The sequence below is a fragment of the Meles meles genome, chromosome 4, assembly GCF_922984935.1.
Source record: "Meles meles chromosome 4, mMelMel3.1 paternal haplotype, whole genome shotgun sequence".
NCBI lineage: Eukaryota > Metazoa > Chordata > Mammalia > Carnivora > Mustelidae > Meles > Meles meles.
Genome location: NC_060069.1, coordinates 4597777 through 4608710, shown reverse-complemented (window position 1 = coordinate 4608710; position 10934 = coordinate 4597777).

The window sequence follows — 10934 nt, the reverse complement described above, 5'->3', positions numbered from 1 at the left end:
GCCTTGGCTCCGGTCATGATCCCAGGGGATGGGGTTTGAGTCCTGCATCAGGCTCCTTGCTCAGCGGGGAGCCTGCTTCTCCTGCTTCTCCCACTGCCTGCTGCTCCCCTGCTTGTGCTCTCTCTCTGTCTCTCTGACAAATAAAACCTTCAAAAAATTTGGTCTCATCTGGTTTTAAAAGGCAAAACATGGTTATCTGGGTCTTTCTGTGTGTGCCTTGGGATATTAACTGTAAAGACAGGGTAAAGTAAAGATTCTAACAATATATACATGAATAAAAAGGCTTAATTTGCAACCTTAATATTGGGTATAAGACTTATAAAAATTGGATTTCTCCTGGTCACTGCAGGAAAAGTAGCAGTTAGGTACTCCATAGCATTTTTTAAAAATTGGTTTGGAGCATTTTCTCTACCAGTAAGATTACGTAATTTTCTCTGCTCCACTCCTGGCTGCTTGTACCTACATGCTTTATTGTTCCAAAATTGAAGCTCCTTAGTCTTTGATGTTTCTTCATGCCAAAACACATTTAAGGGAAATTTAAAATGTTAATGCTCTGAGGTACTGGGCACTTTGCAGTGTTGGTGGGAGCCTTGAGTTCTTTCTATCTTTTCTTTTTCTTTCCTTCCTTCCTTCCCTCCTTCCTTTCTTCTCTCCCTCCCTCCCTTCCTTTCTTTCTCTCCCCCCTTCCTTCCTTCCTCTGAGAACTAATTGTTTTAGTTTAAATCAGGCAACAAATTGTTTTAGTTTAAATTGATTTAGTTTAAATCAGGCAATAAATCTAAAGCGATTTGCAGATTTTTAGAGTTGGCTTTTTAACATCAAACTTATTGTGTCTCTTCCTAGCTCAAAAACCTTCACAACTCCCAGTTGCTCAGTGCATGAATGCTCAGGGCATTCAGATCCACTGTTTGTTTCATGATCCTGCATATTCAGGCCTCAACTCTATTCCCCGCTTTTCTTTTGACAACAGTATGAACCACAGGTAGCTGCTGTCTTCACCTATAATACCCTCATTTCCTCCTCCCAGCTTTTATGATCGTTATTCCCTACCAGAAGCACTCTGTTCCTTTACTCAACTCAAGCCCATACTCCCCTTGTCATTCCCTCTACCTTTAGACTCTTCCCAGACTTCTCTCTCCTTTGACCCTTGACTGTACATACTCTGCTTAAGTACATACTTCTCTTTCCTGTGCTGGCCTGAGGGAAGGGTCTGGACATCTTTTCTGGTGTCCTCACAGCTGCTAGCATAGGCTAATCATGTTGGTTATTTGGTTAGTTGGCTAACTGATTAGTTGGTGAAACAAGTTGCCAGAAAAACAAGCCCCCACTAAACCTGAGGGAGAAGTTGAGGAGGCCAAATGAGAAGGGGAAGGCTCAGCAATTTTTTCCAAATTCTTTTTCCTTCATCGAGGTATAATTGACCTTTAACATTGTATTACTTCCAGATATACATCATAATGATTTGGTGTTTGTATTTATTGCAGAATGGTGACCATAATAAATCTAGTTAACATCCATCATCATACACAGTGATGTAACCGAACCAGTGCGAGCTGGCTCCTTGATGAGTCAGAAACTGCAAGTTAATTTGTTGCACAAGGAAAACTTCTATTTGCAACGAGTCAGGGGATCAAGGCAAATGGATTCCAGCGGTGACTCCCCCGGGGTGGATGGGTTCCTTTTGTTTAGCGTTAGAATGAATATTTTATTTTTATTTTTATTTAAGATTTTACTCATTTAATTGTCAGAGAGAGAGAGAGGGAGAGCGAGCGAGCCCAGGCAGGCAGAGAGGCAGGCAGAGACAGAGGGAGGAGCAGGCTCCCTGCCAAGCAAGGAGCCCGATGCGGGACTCGATCCCAGGACGCTGGGATCATGACCTGAGCCGAAGGCAGCCGCTTAACCCACTGAGCCACCCAGGCGCCCCTAGAATGAATATTTCAGATAGGAAAACCCTGTCATGGTGTGTAGAGGGGGACATAAGTCTGCGCATGCGCCGTAAGGAAACGCGCCGAGGCATACAGGGTGCATGTAAATGTACATTACGTAAATGAGACGTGTGCTTCTCCTTTACAATGAGGTAAAGGTACTTGCTGGTCATTCCACAGGTCACTCCATGGTCCATCTGCGTAGGCCTTGGCCTGGGGTTTAGCTCACGCCGTCTGGGTCCTGAGGGGCAGTAGGAGGTGGTGTCGGGGCCATCGCCATCCCTGAGGGTAGGTTTGGGTTCATTTGCCTGAGTTAAGAGGTAAGGCGGAAAGAAGAGCTTCAGGAAAATACGGGACAAAGGTTAGCGAGTACAAGTAGGTGGGCAGTAGATGTCAGGTCTAGGAGGCCAGTTGGTGACAGCTGCACACTTTTTCCTTGTGCTGCGACACAGTGCCATTGAAATACCGTAAACTACGCCAGCAGTATTAATAACTGTGGCTGCCATGCTGTACAGTACATCCCAGGACTTACCTATTTCACCTAAAACTGGTGACTCCCTTCACCCATGTGTAAATTTGACATTTTCTTCAGTGAGGCAGTCCAGTCTGAAAACCCCTGTTTCAAACAGAGCTGGAAATGAGTGTGGTCTTCTGCCGCCTGTAAACCCATCCAAAAAACAACCAAAGACAAAAAACGAAAAAACCCCAGTAATGGAAACCACAAGGATGTCCCCATCAGAGAGACCTGTCTAAGTGTTGACTCCATCACTTGCTGGCTCAGTGACTGTCTCATACAGCTTCATTTTCCTCATCAGTGAAATGGTTAAAAAAAAATCGCCACCTTGAGATTGGGAGGTGTTTTAATTAAAGGAGATGATGCAAACGAAAGCACTCCGAAGATGTCAGGGTACGCCACCCCCACGTTAATTATTATTATCTGTGGGTTACGTAAACAGATGGTATTCTCAGCAAATAATGGCTTTAGTGGAGGTTGTCTTTATACAGTTTTGACCATTTCCTCGGGATGGTGTAGGTGATTGCAAAGAATTCTGCAAATGCTAAATGAACTTCTATTACTCTAGATCCCTGGACAGGTGGGTAGAAACCCTTGCTCACCTTTATAGAATTCATTTGCCTTGCACTGTCCCTTCCAAATAATAGTGTGTGATTCAGGAAACTGACCACTCCTCCTCCTCCTACTGATTCCTACTAGTGCTGCTGCTGCTACTACGACCACCACCATCACCACCACTCCTCCTCCGACTGCCAACAACATCAACAGCAATAGCAGCAACAACAACCACAGTGGCTGTTTCTGAGCTCACACAGTGCTCTAGTTTAGCAAAAATGTTCTCTTGACTTCTCAAAATCCTGCAAAGTAGGTGGTATTACACCCACTGTACATACTACGAAACAGACTCAGAGAGGTTCAGTAATTTGCCCAAGTATTTACATATAGTAAGTCGGAGAACTGGGATTTGACTCTGGTTTGGCTAGTTCCAGAGCCTGTGCCCTCTGTATGTCTCTCGAAAAGAAGCTGAGACACTGAAGCAGGTTGGGAAAAGGGAGGACAGACAAAGTACGGGGAATAAAGATGCTGCTACCTTTTCTGAGCATTTATTATAAGGGCTGTTGGAGGTTAGAAGTGGCAGAAAGGAACCCAAGTGAGGGGAGTTGGCAGAAGACTCAGTGGGAGGAAGCCAACATCGGCATCATTCTAAGGAGGAGATACAAGGATTTCTGTCTGCAAAATTTGCCCAAGGGCTTTGTGGTGGGCAGCCTTACTTAGTAGCGAAAACATCTAATATAAGATAGATTAGGAAAAAGGAAGTAAGGCTGAGGCTAATTTCATTAAGGGAGCCAACACCGAATTCACTTACTTAATTTTCACTAAATGGCATCTCTCTTACCTTCTGTGTGCTGGGTTCTGGGCTAGGTACTGATTATAGAAGAATAAATTGGAGTCCCTTGTCTTCAGGGAACGTAAGAGCCTGCTGGGAAATACATTTAAGTCTTTGGCATTAGGGAATTGACCATTATAGTTTCAACTATTCTTTGGCAATGAGAGGTAAGGTCTGCATTAGTGGTACTCAGTCTCAAATGCACATTGCAATCACCTGGGGAGCTTTTAAAAGTATAAATGCCTGGGTTTCAAGAGCCACACATTCTGACTTAATTAATCTAGGGTGCTTCCTGGGCATTGGAATTTTTCAAAACTCTCTATCTGGGGCTCCTTAGAGAAGTGGTTTATTCCAGGACTGGGCAGAGAAAATAAAAGACAAGTCTGGAGCATTTGTAGTGAGTAAGAAAGTACTCAAAAAAGGACGGAGTCCTAAATGAAATGAGTATCCTGGATTGGATCCTGGATTGGAAAAAAGAGCATTAGTGGAAAACCTAACAAAATTCAAGCAAGTGTAGAGTTTGGTTAATGGTAATGTACTAATGTTGTTGGTTTTTTAGTTTTGACAAATACATCATGGATATGTAAGATGTTAGTATTAGGGGAAGCTGGGTGAAGGATATGTAGAAACTGTGTGTACTGTCTGCAGTTTTTTTTTAAATATTTTATTTATTTGACAGAGAGAAATCACAACTAGGCAGAGAGGCAGGCAGAGAGAGAGGAGGAAGCAGGCTCCCTGCGGAGCAGAGAGCCCGATGTGGGGCTCGATCCCAGGACCCTGGGATCACAACCCAAGCCGAAGGCAGAGGCTTTAACCCACTGAGCCACCCAGGTGCCCCCTGTCTGCAGTTTTTTCTGTAAATCTAAGATTATTCAAAAAATAAAAATTCTATTAATAAAAATAACATGAAAGGGGCACCTGGGTGGCCCAGTTGGTTAAAGCCTGTGCCTTCGGCTCAGGTCATGATCTCAGGGTTCTGGGATCGAGCCCTACATCGGGCTCTCCACTCAGCGGGAAGCCTGCCTCCCTCTCTCTCTGCCTGCCTCTCTGCCTACTTGTGATCTCTCTCTCTCTCTGTTAAATAAAATCTTAAAAAAAAAAAACATGAAAAAAGAGAGTGAGGAGTGGGAATAAATAAAAAGGACACAAGAACCAATATGAAGGGGCACCTGGGTGGCTCAGTCAGTTAAGCATCTGCCTTCAGTTCAGGTCATGATCCCAGAGTCCCGGGTCGAGCCTAGCATCAGGCTCCCTGCTCAGTGGGGCGTCTGCTTCTCCCTCTCCCTCTGCCACTCCCCCTTCTTGTGTGCTCTCTCTGTCCAATAAATAAATAAAACCTTAAAAAAAAAAAAAAAAAAAAAGAACCAATCCGAAAGAGCTCCCAATGGCCAAAGCTGGAATAATTTGAGTAACAAAGTAACAATAGAATAAAATAAATATTCATGACCCCATAGTAATATAAGTAGTTAAATGAATGAATGAATGAATGAATGAATGAATAGTGGAGAAGGAACAGCTCTTTCTTACAGAATCCCAATTAATAAACAGTAAATCATGGTGAATTAGAACATCAGAGCAATAATTGTTACAAATAATAGCCACTAGTAAGTACTAAAACTAATGGATAAAAGTTTGAGAAGGAGAATAGTCATATAGTGTCAAAGTATGTCCTCTAAGTTATTTATTAATTATAAAGGGAGAAATGATAACTTTTATAGTACAGATACCACCTTAATGAAGTGACCAAGGTTAACATCACCCATAAGACACTTAAATCATGAACTCCCTGTGAATACATGACAAAAATGTATTACCTCAGTCAATTTATGGGAAAACGTCAGATAAACTCAAATTGAGGAATATTCTACAAAACAACTGCTAAGTACTCTTTTAAAATTAACATATAATGTATTATTTGTTTCAGGGGTACAGACCTGTGATTCATCAATCTTATATCATGTGCCCTTCCCAATGTCCATCACCAAGTTACCCCATCCCCCCACCCACCTCTCTCCAGCAACCCTGTTTGTTTCCTATGATTAAGAGTCTCCTATGGTTTGTCTCTTTCTCTGGTTTCATCTTGTTTCATTTTTTGCTCTCTTATCCTATGATCCTCTGCCTTGTTTGTTAAATCCCACATGTCAGTGAGATCATGTGATAATTGTCTTTCTCTGATTGACTTATTTCACTTAGCATAATACCCTCTAGTTCCACGCATGTCATTGCAAATGACAAGATTTCTTTTTTGATGGCTGTGTAATATTCCATTGTGTGTACGTGTGCACACACACATGTACTTACCACATTTTTTAAAAGATTTTATTTATCTATAGGACAGAGAGAAAGAGAGAGCACAAGCAGGGGGAGCAGCAGGCAGAGGCAGAAACAGATTCCCGAGTGATCATGGAGCCCAATGTGAGACTCAATTCCAGGACCTCGGGATCATGACCTGAGCTGAAGGCAGATGCTTAACCGACTGAGCCACCCAGGCATCCCTACCACATCTTCTTTATCATTCATCTGTTGATGGACATCTGGGCTCTTTCCATAGTTTGGCTATTTTGGACATTGCTACTATAAACATTGTGGTGCACGTGCCCCTTGAGATCACTACATTTGTATCTTTGGGGTAAATACAAATTTACTCCAGTAGTACAATAGCTGGGTCAGAGGGTAGCTCTACTTTCAACTTTCTGAGGAAACTCCATACTGTTTTCCAGAGTGGCTGGCTATACCAGCTTGCATTCCCACCAACAGTGTAGGAGTGTTCCCCATTCTCTGCATCCTTGCCAACATCTGTTATTTCCTGACTTGTTAATTTTAGCCACTCTGACTGGAATGAGGGGCTATCTCATTGCGGTTTTGATTTGTATTTCCCTGATGCTGAGTGATGTTGAGTACTTTTTCATGTGTCTGTTGGCCATTTGGATGTCTTCTTTGCAGAAATGTCTGTTCATGTCTTCTGCCCGTTTCTTGATTGGATTTTTTGTTCCTTGGGTGTTGAGTTTGCTAAGTTCCTTATAAATTTAGGGTACTAGCCCATTATCTGATATGTCATTTGCAAATATCTTCTCCATTCTGTTAGTTGTCTTTTGGTTTTGTTGACTGTTTCCTTTGCTGTGCAAAAGCTTTTGATCTCGATGAAGTCCCAATAGTTCATTTTTGCCCTTGCTTCCCTTGCCTTTGGCTATGTTTCTAGGAAGAAGTTGCTGCAGCTGAGGTCAAGAGTTTGGTGCCTGTGTTCTCCTCAAGGATTTTGATGGATTTCTTTCTCACATTGAAGTTTTTTATCCATTTGAGTCTATTTTTGTGCATGGTATAAGGAAATGGTCCAGTTTCATTCTTCTGCATGTGGCTGTCCAATTTTCCCAACACCATTTGTTGAAGAGACTGTCTTTTTTCCATTAGACATTCTTTCCTGCTTTGTTGAAGATTAGTTGACCATATTGTTGAGGGCCTATTTCTGGGCTCTCTATTCTGTCCCATTGATCTATGTGTCTGTATTTGTGCCAGTACCATACTGTCTTGATGATGACAGCTTTGTAATCAAGCTTGAAGTCTGGAATTGTGATGCTGCCAACTTTGGCTTTCTTTTTCAACATTCCTCCGACTATTCAGGGTCTTTTCTGGTTCCATACACATATTAGGATAATTTGCTCCATTTCTGTGAAAAAAGTCGAAGGTATTTTGATAGGGATTGCATTAAATGTGTAGATTGCTCTAGGTAGCATAGACAATAACAATATTTGTCTTCCAATCCATGAGCATGGAACATTTTTCCATTTCTTTGTGTCTTCCTCAATTTCTTTCATGAGTACTTTATAGTTTTCTGAGTACAGATCCTTTGCCTCTTTAGTTAAGTTTATTCATAGGTATCTTATAGTTTTGGGTGCAATTGTAAATGGGATCAACTCCTTAATGTCTCTTTCTTCTGTCTTGTTGTTGGTTTATAGAAACACAACTGATTTCTGTGCACTGATTTTATATCCTGACACTTTACTGAGTTACTGTATGAGTTCTAGTAGTTTTGGAGTGGAGTCTTTTGGGTTTTCCACATGCCATCTGCAAAGAGTAAGAGTTTGACTTCTTTGCCAGTTCAGATGCCTTCTATTTTTTTGTTGTTTTGTCTGATTGCTGAGTTTAAGACTTCTAGTACAATATTGAATAGCAGTGGTGATAGTGGACTTCCTGCTATGTTTGACCTTAGGGGAAAGGCTCTCAGCTTTTCCCCCATTGAGAATGATGTTTGCTGTGGGTTTTTCATTGATGGCTTTGATGATATTGAAATATGTATCATCTATCCCTACACTTTGAAGAGTTTTGATCAAGAAAGGGTGCTGTACTTGGACAAGTATTTTTACTGCATCAGTTGAGAGGATCATTTCGTTCTTGTACTTTCTTTTATTTATGTAGTGTATTGCGTTGATTGATTTGCAGATGTTGAACCAACTTGCAGCCCAGGAATAAATCTCACTTGGTTGTGGTGATTAATCCTCTTAATGTACTGTTGAATCCTATTGACTAGTATCTTGGTGAGAATTTTTGTATCCATGTTCATCAGGGATATTGGTTTGTAATTCTCCTTTTTGGTGGGGTCTTTGGTTTTGGGATCAAGGTAATGCTGGCCTCCTAAAATGAGTTTGGAAGTTTTCCTTTTCTTTCTTTTTTTTTTTTTTCTGGAATACTTTCAGGAGAATAAGTATTAATTCTTCTTTAAATGTTTGGTAGAATTCCCCTGGGAAGCCATCTGGCCATGGGCTCTTGTTTGTTGGAAGATTTTTGATTACTGTTTCAATGTCCTTCCTGGTTATGGTCTCTTCAGGTTTTCTATTTCTTCGTGGTTCAGTTTGGTAGTCTTTATATTCCTAGGAATGCAACAGTTTCTCCCAGGTTGTCTCGTTTGTTGGCATATAGTTGCTCATAATATGTTCTTACAATTGTTTGTATTTCTTTAGTGTTGGTTGTGATCTTTTTCATTCATGATTTTATTTATTTGAGGTCTTTCTCTTTTCTTTTTGATAAGTCTGGCCAGGGGTTTATTATTAATTAATTAATTAATCAATCAATAAATAAATAAATAAATAAATTATTAATTATTAATTCTTTCAAAGAACCAGCTCTTCATTGTTTTTTTGTTTGTTTGTTTTATTTTGTTTATTTCTTCTACTGTTCTTTTGGTTTCTATTTCAATGATTTCTGCTCTAAATTATTTTGCTTCTGCTGGGGTTAGGCTTTATTTGCCTTTCTTTCCCAGCTCCTTTACGTGTAGCATTAGGTTGTGTATTTGAGACCTTTCTTGTTTCTTGGGAAAGGCTTGTATTGCTATATACTTCCCTTTTAGGACCATCTTTGCTGCATCCCAAAGAAGAGTTGTGTTTTCATTTTCATGAATTTTTTTTAGTCTTCTTTAATTCCCTGGTTGACCATTCATTCATTAATAGGATGTTCTTTAACCTACATGTATTTGAGTTCTTTCCAACTTTCTTCTTGTGATTCCAGTTCCGAAGCATTGTGATTCAAAAACATGCGGGAACAATCCCAGTCTTTTGATAATGGTTGAGACCTGATTTCTGACCCAGGATGTGTTCTATTCTGGAGAATGTTTCATGTGACCTCGAGAAGAATGTGTATTCTGTTGCTTTAGTATGGAATGCTCTGAATATATCTGTGACATCCCATCTGGTCCAGTGTGTCATTCAAAGCCCTTATTTCCTTGCTAATCTTCTGCTTAGGTGATCTGTCCATTTCAGTGAGTGGGGTATTAAAGTCCCCTATTGTTATTGTATTATTGTCAATGTATTTCTTTGATTTTGTTATTAATTGGCTTATATAATTGGCTGCACACATGTTAGGGGTATAAATATTTATAATTGTTAGATCTTGTTGAATAGACATTTTAGTTATGATTTAGTGTCCTTCCTCATTTCTTATTATAGTCTTTGGTTTAAAATCTAATTTTTCTGATATAAGGAAGGCCACCAAAACTTTCTTTTGATGTCCATTACCATGATAAATGATTTTCTACCCCCTCACTTTATTTATTTTTAATTGTTTTTTAAACATTTTAAGACTTAATGATTTTACTTATTTATTTGACAGAGAGAGAGATCACAAGCAGGCAGAGAGGAAGGCAGAGACAGAGGGGCTGAGCAGAGAGCCTGATGCGGGGCTTGATCCCAGGACCCTGAGATCATGATCTGAGCAGAGGGCAGAGGCTTAACCCACTGAGCCACTCAGGCGACCCTCCACCTCCCCACTTTAAATCTGGAGGTGACTTTGGGTCTAAAATGAGTCTCTGGCAGAGAGTGTATTGATGGGTATTGCTTTTTTATCCATTCTGATACCCTGTGTCTTTTGATTGGGACATTTAGCCTGTTTACAGTCAGAGTAACTATTGAGAGATATGAATTTAGTGCCGTTGTATTGACTGTTTTGCCTGTAAGGTGACTGTTACTTTATATTGTCTCTGTTACTTTCCGGTCTATGTTACTTTTCATCTTTCTCTTTGCCTAGAGGGCTTCTTTCAATATTTATTGTAGGGCTTGTCTGGTGATGACAAATTCTTTGTTCCTATTTGTCCTGGAAGTTTTTTATCTCTCCATTTTGAATGACATCCTAGTTGAATAAAGCGTTCTTGGCTACATATTTTTCTCATTTAGCACCCTGAATATATCATGCCATTTCCTTCTGGCCTGCCAGGTATGGATAGGTCTGCTGCTGATCTAATGTTTCTACCCTTGTAAGTTACAAGATGCTTTCAGGATTTTTTCTTTGTCTCTAAGATTTGTAAGTTTCACTATTATATGTTGGGTGTTGATCCATTTTTATTGATTTTTGAGGGGGATTCTCTGTGCCTCCTAGATTTTGATGCCTGTTTCCTTCCCCAGATTAGGGAAGTTCTCAGGTATAATTTGCTCCAATATATCTTCTGCCCCCCTCTCTCTTTCCTCTTCTTCTGGGATCCCAATTATTCTAATATTGTTTTGCTTTATGGTATCACTTATGTCTTAAATTCTCCTCTTGTGACCCAGTAGTTGTTTATCTCTCTTTTTCTCAGCTTCTTTTTTCTCCATTAATTGGTCTTCTGATTCTAATTCTAATTTTCTCT